Here is a 12,744-nt window from a genome sequence, read left to right as displayed (position 1 = left end):
TTCTACCTGTGGTGTTTATCTTGTACATTTAGTGTTTATGTAGTGTTGCAGTATCTGTAGTTAAGCTTTACTATCAACTCTAACAGGATCTAGGAGCCAACTATCCTTGACATTGTTAATCTATTAGATAGATAGACATTTATTGTTACTTGTAGTTGTGAAAATATAATAAAATGTGTATAACTCACCACGAAAACAGTGCCATTCAATTATTAGTGGGCAGATGATATTTTAGTTATTATTTTAGCTATTACACTTTAACCCATTGGTGGTAAGGCAACAATAGAGGACAGTGACCAATATCCGAAAGCTCCAGATATCTTCTTACTAAAATCATTGGCAGTAATTGTTACCCAATTGTGTAAAGTGTGTGTGCTTTATATACATATATATATATAAAAGAAAGTTTGTGTCTAACAGAGCTGTGGAAAATGGCCTTTGAACTGGTTTTCAACTGCTCAAATGATAATATTTTCAAAGTGACATCAATCTCTGAAGTGTAATGAAATGATTTAAAAACAAATTGCATTATTTTACTCATTAAAAACATACCTCTTTTTCATATCACATTAAGAATTCTGTAGTTTTGAGTAACTTGTATAGTAACAGTGAAACATTAGTGTTTTAACTGAAACTGGCAAAAACAGTATGTTCAGGGAAGTAAGAATTTCCCTGAAACTGTTTCAGAATATATTTTCCCATCATATGGTATTTTTTAAAAAAAGGTATGTATTAACTATGGAATTTAAGTTGCTTCAAAGGGATTGATTATCGTGCTTGTAAAGTATATGGTAAAAGATCATTGTAATTCTGACTGGTATGAAACACATCACAAGCTCCATTCCTTCATATACATAACTTATAAGAGAAAACCATAATAAAAATGATTCTGAAAGTGAGGAATGAAACATTCACGGTTTGCTTTAACCTTCACAGGAGAGCAACAATCACTTTACCTTTAAGGTAATAAAATACTTCAAAGCCCTTCACAGCGTTATAGAGAAAAATGGAAAGGAAAGATGAGGCAATGAAAATGATAGGCTTTAAGGAGAGTCTTAAAGCGAAAAAAAACAAGGTAGGAAAGTTCAGGAAAGGTATTCCAGGACTTAGGTAGCTGAAGGCATCATTATCAATGGTACAGCACTCAAATCCATTTGCTCAAGTGGCCAGAATGAGACAAGCTCAGATATCTCAGTAGCTGGAGGGGCCGGGGGATACAGAAGCATTAGGGAGGAGTGAGACCAGGGAATGATTTGAAAACAAGGACGAAAACTTTAAAATCAAGACCTTGCTTGGCTGTGGGCCAATATTTCTGTGAGCAAAGGGGTGACTAGAAGTTTGTTGGAAGTCAGATGTGTGAAATTAACTGGAGGTGTGTTGGAATAATTAAGCTGAGTGATAATTAAGGAATGAATGATGGTTTCAAGAGCAGATGATACAAAGGTGACGTTGGTTGATGTTGTGGAGACAAAAATAGCCGATCTTGGAGGAGCTTTCATGATTATGGCCTCGAAATATCATCTTGTGGTAAATTTTGACTCCCAAGGTTGCAAACAGGCTGGTGTCATGTCAGACTGTTGCCAAAGACTATGCGTATTTAATAATGCTCTTGGAATATTTGTCAGGTTTACTCAGTGCTCATTAGTTGCCACAGATCATTCCAGTCTGGTTTCACCCACTAGCTAAATTAGATGACTCAGGACAATGGGGCAGAACTTAATGAGAATTGTGTACATTTTGGGACAGAAGTCAGCACCCACACATCCCATTTATTGAAGATGGATGGAAGATCGCAGCTTCTAACTCATGAACTGAACAAATCTCATATTTGAATGTCTATATCTTCTCTAGTTGCGTGAATGTCAAATCTCAGCAATACTCTCGGTCCTCAAAGTAGTGTCAGTTTCAAATCTCAACAATGCATTTGCACATTTCATTTCAAATGAACAACACGTATATCTCAGCAAAGCTAAATATATCTTGAAATTTTGGAAAATGTTCCAGCGACTGCACATCAAACCCATCCATAATAAAATTAGAAGTTGCTGGAGAAACTCAGCAGGTCTGGCAGCATTTGTGGAGAGAAGGCAGAGTTAATGTTTCGGGTCCAGTCTCCCTTCTTCAGAACTGATGGGCCAGGAAAAGATATGACGGAAAGAAGGAGAGAGATGACAGAGGAAACAAGATTAGGACTCAGGCAGTGGGAGGTTTAGGGGTAGGTTTGGTTTTATGTTCAGGGGCTCAGAGGATGTAATAGAGGCAACTTAGTAGATGGTCCCAACAATAATGGCAAAGATGTCCACCAGCTCTTTGCTCGTCTTGAAGATGGGGGTAGAAAAGATAGAGAAATAGGCTGGTATTAGGCAAAAGAAAGATTTCTTTGATCCCCAAAATAATCCTGAAATAATACTGTTTAGTCAAATGGGAATGGCGATTGATTTTGCTTGATGTGATATCAATATAAATCTGTTGATTAATGCTGAAACAATTGTGTGCATGTTTTGGGTAAGTCTATAGGCCCTACAATAGGGTGGGCTGGGAGGGTAATGATATGGACTGTTCTGAGGGGGAATGGGCAGAATGGGAAAGGGTGAAGATTTTGCCAAAAGTTGAAGATAAAGGAAAGATTGAACAAATAAACAGTTGCACAAATATTGTGTCAAATGAAGAGAGGAAAGCTAGTCAGTTGGAAACTTGAAGGTGAGTGAAGTGTGTAGGAATTTGGCTTTCTGTTGGGATGGGCACAGGAAGAAATGAGGTCAGAACAACATTGTTATATAATTCACTTGCATTGTAATCTCTGCTGCCCTTGTCCTTCTAGATGGTGGTGGTTGTGTCTGGAAGTGCTGAGTGAAGAGCTTTAGTGAATTTCTATAGTAAATTTATAGTTAATAAATAGTAGGTTGATGTAGACACAGAAGCTGAGTAGCAGCAGTGTGCACTATGTACAAGATGCATGGCAGAAATTCACCAAAGATCCATACACAGCACTATCCAAACCCACGACCACTTCCACTTAGAAGGAAAAGGGCAGCAGGTACATGGGAACACCACCACCTGCAAGTTCCCTTCTAAGCCACTCGCCATCCTGACTTGGAAATATATCACCATTCCTTCACTGTCACTGGAATTCCCTCCCTAAGGGCATTCTGGGTCAACCTACAGCATGCGAACTACCGCAGTTCGTGAAGGCAACTCATCATCACCTTCTCAAGGGCAACCAGGGACAGGTAATAAAAATGCTGGCCCAGCCAGTAATGTCCATCTCCCACAAATGAATAAGGAAAGGATGGATGGTGCCAAGCTTCTTGAGTGCTGTTTGAGCTGCAGTCATCCAGGCAAATGAAGATTATTCAATCACACTCCTGACTTGCGCTTTGTAGATGATATATATGCTTTGGGCAGTCAGGAGGTGAGTTATTCACTGCCAGATTCATAGCCGCTGACCTGCTGTTGTAGCCACAGTATTTATGTGGTGAGTCAAATTCAGTTCGTGATCAATGGTAACCCCAGGGTGTTGACAGTTTGGGATTCAGTGATGTTAATACCTTAAATGTCAAGCGATAATGGTTAGATTTTATTTTGTTGGAGATGGTCTTTGCTACTTGCCAACCCAATCCTGAATGGTGTTCAGGTCTTACTGCATTTGAACATGGACTGCTTTGGTAGCTGAAGAGTCATGAATGGGGCTGAACATTGTGCAAACATTGACAAATATTCCTACTTTTGAGCTTATGATGGAGGGAAGATCATTGCTGAAGCAGCTGAAAATGGTTGTGCCTAGTCCCCTATTCTGAGAAACTCCTGCAGAAGTATTCTGGAGCAGAGATAACTGACTTCCAATAATCATATCCATCTTCCTATGCGCCAAGTATGACATTAAAGAGCAGACATCTTTCCCCCAAATGCTACTGAGTCTAGTTTTACCAGGGCTCTTTGACGCTGCAGTCAGTCAAACATGGCCTTGATGTCAAGGACTGTCACTTTTGTGATACACTTTTCTGCTACAGGCAATGTTATGTGATGGAATGGGATGTTTTTATTGTGAACTCTCATAGAGATTTTCTCCATCCAGATCCATGTATATTTAACAAAAATGAAAAACCTGAAAACCAGGAAATTTTGATGTATTGCACGAACCTTGTCAGGACACTGGGGGACATTTTCTGAAAAAACGGGAGCATCCTCAAATTTGGGACATAAGGCAGGCCAGGAAGTAAAAGCGGGGGAACACTTTGGGTCTAGCAATCATAATTTTATTAGTTTCAAAATGGTTTTGGAAAAGGATAAGCCTTCCATAAAAATTAAAGTTTTTAATTGGAGTAAGGCAAATTTTGATGGCATGAAACAAGAGCTTTCAAAAGTTGATTGGAGTAGACTGTTCACAGGGAAAAGGACAAGTGGGAAACTTTCAAGGGTGTGATGACAAGAGTTCAGAGGCAGCATGTTCCTATTAAAGTGAAGGGTAAGGTTGGTTAGATTAAGGGAGAATGGATGAATAAAGATATAGAGGTCCTAGATCAGGAATAAAAAAGAATCTTATTTTAAATATAGTCAACTTGGTTCAATTGAAACTCTTAATCAATATAAAGAGTGCAGGGGCATTCTTAAGAAAGGAATCAGGAAGGCAAAGAGGGGATATGAGATAGCACTGGCAGATAAGGTTAAGGATAATCCAAAGAGATACAACAAATACATTAAGAATAAGCAGGTAACTAGAGAGAGGGTAGGGCCTCTTAAAGATCGAGGGGGTCATCTTTGTGTTGAACCCCAGGAGATGAGAGAGACACTAAATTAATATTTCATGATTGTTTTTACTGTGAGAAAGAAATGGAGACCAGAGAATACAGAGAAATAAACTTTGATGTTTTAAAAATAGTTCACATTACAGAAGAGGAAGATCAGGAGGTCTTAGAGAATATGAAGGTGGATAAATCTCTGGGACCTGATCTAATGTATCCCAGAACATTGTGGGAAGTAAGGGATGAAATTGTGAGACCCCTTGCAGATATATTTGCGTCATCTACAACTACAGGTGAGGTGCCTGATGACTGGAGGTAGCTAATAATATACCTTTGTTTAAGAAAGTTTGTAAGGAGAAATCAGTGAACTATAGGCCTGTGAGTTTGACATTGGTTGTGGGTAAATTGTAGGAGGTGATTTTAAAGGAGAGGATTTATGGACATTTAGAGAGGCCAAAATTGATCAGGGATAGTTAGCATGGTTTTGTGCAAGGAAAATACTGTCTAACAAACTTGCTTGAGTTTTTAGAGGAAGTTACCAAAAAGATTGATGAGGGCAGAGCAGTAGACATTGTTTATTTGGATTTTAGTAAAGCCTTCGACAAGGTTCCACATGGTAGACTAATTAGTAAAGCTAGGTCACATGGGATTCAGGGTGAGCTTGCCAATTAGATACATCATTTGCTTAACGGCAGGAGACAGAGAGTGGTGGTGGAGGGTTGCTTTTCGGACTGGAGACCTGTCACCAGCAGTGTTCTAAAGGGTTCCGTTCTGGGTTCTCTTTCGTTTGTCATTTATATAAATGACTTGGATGGGAATATGGAAGGTATGGTTACTAAGTTTGCAGACAAAACCAAAATTGGTGGCATTGTAGATAATGAAGGTTTTCTGAGATTACAAAAGGCTCTTGATCAAATGGGTCAATGGGCTGAAAAATGACAGATGGAGTTCAATCTGGATAAATGCAAAGTATTGCATTTTGATACAAAACAGGGGTAGGGCATTGGGTAGTTTTGTAAAACAAAGGGATCTAGGGGTGCTGGTAAATAATTCCTTGAAGTTTGCAGCACATGTAGACAGGGTGGTTAAAAAGGCATTTGGCACACTTGCCCTCATTGCTCAGTCCTTTGAGTATAGGAGTTGGGAAGTCACATTGAGGTTGTACAGGACATTGGTGAGGCCTCTTCTGGAGGATTGTGTCCAGTTCTAGTCACCCAGTTATAGGGAGGACACTATCAAGCTTGAGAGGGTTCAGAAGAGATTTACCAGGATGTTGCCGGGTATAGAAGGTTTGAGTTATAAGGAAAGGCTGAATAGGCTGGGACTTTCTTCACTGGAGCATAGGAGGTCAAGAGGTGACCTGATAGAAGTTTATAAAAATGATGAAGTATAGATAGAGTTAATGGTAGTTGTCTTTTCCCTAGGATGGGTGATTTCAAGACTTAGGGGCACATTTTTAAGGTGAGAGGAGAGAGATTTAAAAAAGATATGAGGGGCAACTTTTTTACACAGAAGGTGGTTCACACGTGGAATAAACTTCCTGAGGAATTGGTGAATGTGGGTACAATTAAAACTTTTAAAAGACATTTGAATAAGTCCATGAATAGGAAAGGTTTGGAGGGATATGGGCCAGGAGCAGGCAGGTGACACTAAGTTTAGTTTGAGATTTTATTCAGCATGGACTGGTTGGACCAAAAGGTCTGTTTCCATGCTGTATGACTCTCTGATTCTGTATCTAATTAGATTACTAAATTAGCTATCACAGTTCCTGCCGAATGGTTACTGTTCAAAAGTACCTCATGTTTTAAGTACCTAAATACTAATTCTTTAATTTGAGAAAACCATATCTTTGTCTTTTTTGAAGCCATGTTTTTCCCAAATCACACAACTAACATGGAGGTAATTTTGACTTTTGTTTAGGAGCTCAGTAAACAATGTTTTGGATTAACATTAATGCAAACAAAATACAGTAGAGACATTTAATAGATAATCTACATGTTGCAATTGTACCTAAAGTAAAAATTAACCCATCCTTCTCTAACATTTCTAACATATATTAACCTTATAAAAATAATTACCTAATATAACAATCTTCCAATGTACAAGCTTCATCTCTAAGGCATTGGAACTCCAACCATCCAAAGTGTCTTACCCTGTTGCATTTAACTTTATATATTACACTTGATAATTTGACATAAATTATCCTGTCGATGATTGTTTTCTTTATTTGCAGGAACCATTGAATTAGCCTCAGATCTTTGTGGAGTTTGTCATCAAATGTTTTCTGTTCCTGATGGCTCATAACTCAACTAAAAGAGAAAACATTTCTTATGCTTATCTCCAAAGATCAATAATGAAGTTACACTGAATGGTTCACCCTTTTGAAAATGTCCCACTGAGATTACAATGCAGCCATAGAAAGCATTAAATGCCTGTGAGTGATTTATGGGGCGGTAGCACAGTCACAGGGTTCGGATGGCTTTAAAACATCATCATTTTGTCATCAGATTTGGTATTTTCTCAATCTGTCATTTATGTGACACATCTCTGTACATGTGATATTCTGTGTGGCAAACAGACAAAGAATAGGAAGTAAAGAACAAAAATTCCCTTTCAGCATTTTATGGGTCACAACACATCCAAATTGTCCATTTTCTGAAGAAGGATCCCGACCCGAAACATCAGCTTTCCTGCTCCTCTGATCCTGCCTGGTCTGCTGTGTTTCTCCAGCTCCACGATGTGTTATCTCTGACTCCAGCATCGGCAGTTCTTTCCATCTCAAAGTATCCAAACGTCTATTTTCATCATTAATTTGCTATTGGGACTATACATTTATGTAATAATCTTATACACAACTTGTGTAATGATATCTCCCACTCACAACATGCTCAAAGGCTTCTTTTTCATTTGTCTTCTTTGTGAATCATAAAACAATTTATTCAATTCAGTGCTATACTTAATACAGGATAAATGTCAGTAGCTACATGTAAAGTAAAAGTTTCTTGGTGTTTGTCTGATCCGCTCACTGTATAAGGATCATTAACACTCCCAGGTATTTGTAACCTAGGAACTAGAATGAGACTGAGGTACTGGTAACATTTATCATGAGGATTCCTTTGACAAATGGGTTGTCGCAGAGTCGGGCTTCATCTACTGGGAGTGTACATCAGGACACCATGGGATTAAATCTATATTTAAAGAATCATCATCTATCATTTCTGCCACCTCCAGCATGATGCCACTACCTTCCCCTCCACTGTCAGCATTCCGCAGGGACCATTCCCTCTACAACACACTGGTCAACTCATTTGTCACTTCCAACACTTCCTCACCACCCCCACAATGGCACTGTCCCTTGCGTTTACAGGAAGTGTGACATTTACCCATTCAGTTCCTTGCTCTGCACTGTCCAAGGCCCCAAGTACATCTCCCAGTTGGAGCAACATTTTATTTGTAATTCTTTCAATCTAGTCTACTGTATTTGCTGCTCACAGTGTGGTTTCCGTTACACTGGCGAGACCAAACACAAGACTGGGTGACTGCTGGAATGCTACTGTTCTGATTATCGTAATGATCTCAACCTTCCAGTTGCTTGCCATTTCAATAAACTGCCATGCTCCCATTGCTAACATCTCGATTCTTGGTCTATTGCAACGTTCCAAAGAAGCTCAAAGCAAGCTGGAGGAATAGCTTCTTATTTCTTGTTTCAGTATTTTACATCCTTTGGGATTCAAGATTGAATTCCAGAATTTCAGAGCAAAACCTCGATCCTCCAGTTTTCTTACAATTCCTCTCCTTGACAAGACGTTGGCTTTGTCAGCAGAAAGGACCCATTTCTGCCTTTACACACCTTCATATACACTCACTTTATATCTCTATCTCTCCTTTCCCAACATTGGCACTGTCTTTGTCCTTTGCCCTGGGGACCCTCACAATCTGTTCCTCTCGCTCCTCCTCCCCCTCTTTCACCAGCATGACAAGCAAAAGTTTCCAGCTCCTTTCAGTTCTTAAGAAGTCACAACGGACTTGACACAATAAATCTGTTCCCCTCTCTAAAAGTGCTGTCGGGCTTGCCAAGTTTCTCTACCATTTTCTCTTCTTATTTCAGATTTCCAGCATCCACAATATAGTCTTTTTATTATGGGATCACATTCCCCTTAACCTGAAGGTAGTGATTAAGACCCACTTCAGAAACCCAAGCACATAATTTCGGTGGCCCTTCAGTCCATTACTGAGAGAGTGACATGTGATTAAAAGTGCTGCCTTTTGGATGAAAGGTTAAAATCTCCCTTCCCAGGTGCACGGGAAAGATTGCTTGACATTGTTTAAAGATATGGGAGCGAACCCTGTCAAGTGTCCTGACCAACATAAATCTATCAAACAACTTCTACTGCAGATAATCTGTTATTTATTGAATTGTTATTTGCTGTGGACACATTGGCTGTAACACTTTCTGTTTTATAACAGTGACTTCACTTCGAAAGAGCTTCAGTGGTTGAGATAGACTAGGAACCTGAGACATTCTGGTCTCCCTGCTATAGGAAGGATGTTGTGAAGAATTAAAGGATTCAGAAAAGATGTACAGGCCTGTTTCCGGGCTTGGAGGGTTTGAGTTATGAGGAGAGGCTGAATAGGCTGGGGCGGATTTCCCTGGAGCGTCAGAGGCTGAGGGGTGACCTTATAGAGGTTTATAAAATCATGAGGGGCATGGATAGGGTGTATAGTCAAGGATTTTTCTCTAGGGTATGGGTGTCCAAAACTAGAGGGCATAGGTTTAAAGTGAGAGGGGAAAGATTTAGAAGGGACCTAAGGGGCAACTTTTTCATGCAGAGGGTGGTGCGTGTATGGAATGAGCTGCCACAGGAAGTGGTGGAAGCTGGTATAATTACAACATTTAAAAGGCATCTGGATGGGTATATGAATAGGAAGGGTTAGAGGGATATGGGCCAAATGCTGACAAATGAGAATAGATTAATTTAGAATATCTGGTCAGCATGGATGAGTTGGACTGAAGGGTCTGTTTCCGTGCTGTACATCTCTATGACAAAAAAGGACAATGAGAAACCACAGTGGGATAAACAATCAGGAGGATGTTGAGCAAAGGGATTGGGATTTGGAAGAGGTCTTTTTCTGCCAGATTGATATCACTGTGCAGGCATTAGCGCACAGAACGGAATAGGAAAACGCCTGGGAAAATGGCAAGTTGTGAAATAATTCACAACCGGACAAAATGTGCTTCCAAACATCCGCGTGTATGCTCCTTTATCTTCCTGCTGTGGCATGGTGACATTGTCAGTGGGTTACTCGGCCCCCTTAGGACTAATGCTCTGGAAACCTTGGTTCAAATCTGAACACGGCGGGTGGTGAAATTTGAATTCAATAAAATTAAAATAGCAGCCATTTAAAAAGAAACTACCTGATTCACGAATACCCTTTAGGGAAGGAAATCTATTATCCTTACTCAGGGTGACATAGTGGCTCAGTGGTTAGCACTACTGCCTCACAGCGCCAGGGAACCAGGTTTGATTCCATCCTCGGGCAACTCACTGTGTGGAGTTTGCGCGTTCTCCCTGTGTCTGCGTGGGCTTCAGGTGTTCTGGTTTCCTCCCACAGTCCAAATATGTGCAGGTTAGGTGGATTAGCCGTGCTAAATTGCCCATGGTGTCCACGGATGTGTAGGCTAGGTAGGTTAGCCATGGGAAATGCAGGGCTATGGGGATAAGGTAGCAGGGTGGGTCTGGGCAGGATGCTCTTCGGAGTGTTGGTACAGGCTCAATGGGCCTACTTCCACACTGTAGGGATTCTGTGATTCCATGTCTATATGTAATGCCAGACCCAGAGTGACATCGTTAGCTTTTAGTGTCCTCTGAAGTGGCTCAGGGAGCCAATCTGCACAAGGGCAAGTAGGGATGGACAATAAATGCCAGCCTTGGTAGCGATGTCCACCTTCCAAAGATGACTGCCAATTATCACATGAGGGTTTCAATGCCAACTGCTCCACCGTCCTCCAACAATAATATTCCACAACTGCAAATGTCTTAATTAGCTTTTATTTTTCCATCACTCAGTGTCAGTATGTGACCTCAAAATTTGGCTTCCGTAACACCAATGGTTTCAGGGCTATGGGAGCTGGAAGAGATGAAAACTGCTGGAAGCCATGTTCCTACCCTTTCTGAAGCAGTCCACAGTGATCTTCATGTCTTTGAGGGTCGTAGCATGGAAATTCTCTGGGCAGGCTGCAAGTAATGTAGACCTTGAATGATGACTTTGGAGCTGACCCATGGACCTGCCATTTTGAACCTCAACAACGTATGGGCTGCCCTGCCATGACTGAATGAGAGATCTTTACCCCGGTAATACTGTTTAAAGGCACAGCCACTCCATCAGCGGCTTTTGCAGCAGCGAATCAGAATCACGGAATTATTTCGGTGTGAAGGAAGCTGTCTGGCCCATCCTGCCTGATTGGAGGAGTTGTGAAAATTTCGGCAGGTCAGTGAGGAGTTGCAACGCCTTTTGTACCTCGGAATACACCCTTTGACCCCAGTCATGGGGATGATGGGAGTTGTTCCCCTTGCGATGCAGCAACAAAGTGGAGGGGATAGAGCAGAAGGAGTAGGGAAGTCAGGCTGCTTGGTAGGGCAGAGCAATGCGGAGAACTCTCCTCTGTATTTGGTAACTCTATTTCACCAAGGGCATAGTTGCAGAACTGTATCACCTCATGGAAGTAGACCTGCCAGTCATGGAGCAAGGTGAGCACGGAAGGCACTGTTAGCGGCTATCGAGGTGATGTTGACCCTCAATCCTTCCATCAGAGCATCCTTCCAGACATGAGCCAGCAACGTTACCAACATATCGCTGTCTCCTGTTCATTGCTATATCCACGAGCAACGGCCATTAGGCAGCCAGGGTGGCTCAGTGGTTAGCACTGCTGACTCACAGAACTAGGTCCATGAAGATTCCACCCTTGGGCGACTGTCTGCGTAGAGTTTGCACATTCTCCCCGTGTCTGTGTGGGTATTCCTTGTTGATCTGGTTTCCTCCCACAGTCCAAATATTTACGGGTTAGGTGCATTGGCCATTGTTGCAAAGTTGAGGAGAATACTTGTGGATTGGGAGGCAGGAAATTAGAATTTTGTGTTTCTAAAATGCTGGAGGAGGGGGAGCATTGTGTGATCCCTTTAAAAGATGATGTGCTTTTTCTGTGCTTAGAGATTTAAAATGGATGTCTGTGAGCAGCAACTTGAAAGTTTGGAAGTACACAGAAAGCACCTGAATTGAAACATTTGTATTGAAAGACCTTACAGTTAGCAGGCCAAGCAACAGTTTTTACCAAGGCAAAAATTTTTGAATTTAGCCGGACACTTAGATACCAAAAACCAATTAAATTTAAATCTGATGGTTTTGACAACATAGGACCAATCCTATAGTAAGATATATTGATATGTCATCAAGGGTATAAATTAAGGGGACAGAGCTAACTGTCATCTGCCAGAGCTAACAGCCCTCAAATCTCCAAAGAGAATAGTTGGCTTTCACAGCCTCCTCTATGTCTTTGAGAAAGCACCATCTAAATATCAACAATACCAATGGCACAACTAGTTAATATTCTTGACAGAGGATTCGACGGAGAAGGCATAGAACATTCTGGAAGACATAACCTGGTTGTAATTTTGAGGGAGTAAATTCTATTTTTTTATATAAGTGGGACTTGTATTTATTGGAATAGCATACCATTAGAATCTTGTTTTATTTGGGAATAGTTTGCAGTTAGAAGGGATTTATTCGGTTTGTTAATACTTTAGTTAATTTGTTTACTATTAGAGTTGGATAAATAAATTGTTACTCATTGATTTTAAAATGAGCGTCAGGGATTTATTTCATTTAACGACTAGAAGTTGCTGAAGAGCAGGTTACACCACATTGCGCACTCTTTTACAGATTATAGGGCAAGGTGCACCTCTTTGGATATCTCGGTTTAAGTTCTCAGAGTGGAGGAGTGATC

The sequence above is a fragment of the Rhincodon typus genome, chromosome 14 (genome assembly GCF_021869965.1).
Source record: "Rhincodon typus isolate 14 chromosome 14, sRhiTyp1.1, whole genome shotgun sequence".
NCBI classification, from domain to species: Eukaryota; Metazoa; Chordata; class Chondrichthyes; order Orectolobiformes; family Rhincodontidae; genus Rhincodon; species Rhincodon typus.
The sequence above is the reverse complement of the archived record's forward strand: the minus strand, read 5'-3'. Positions refer to the sequence as shown.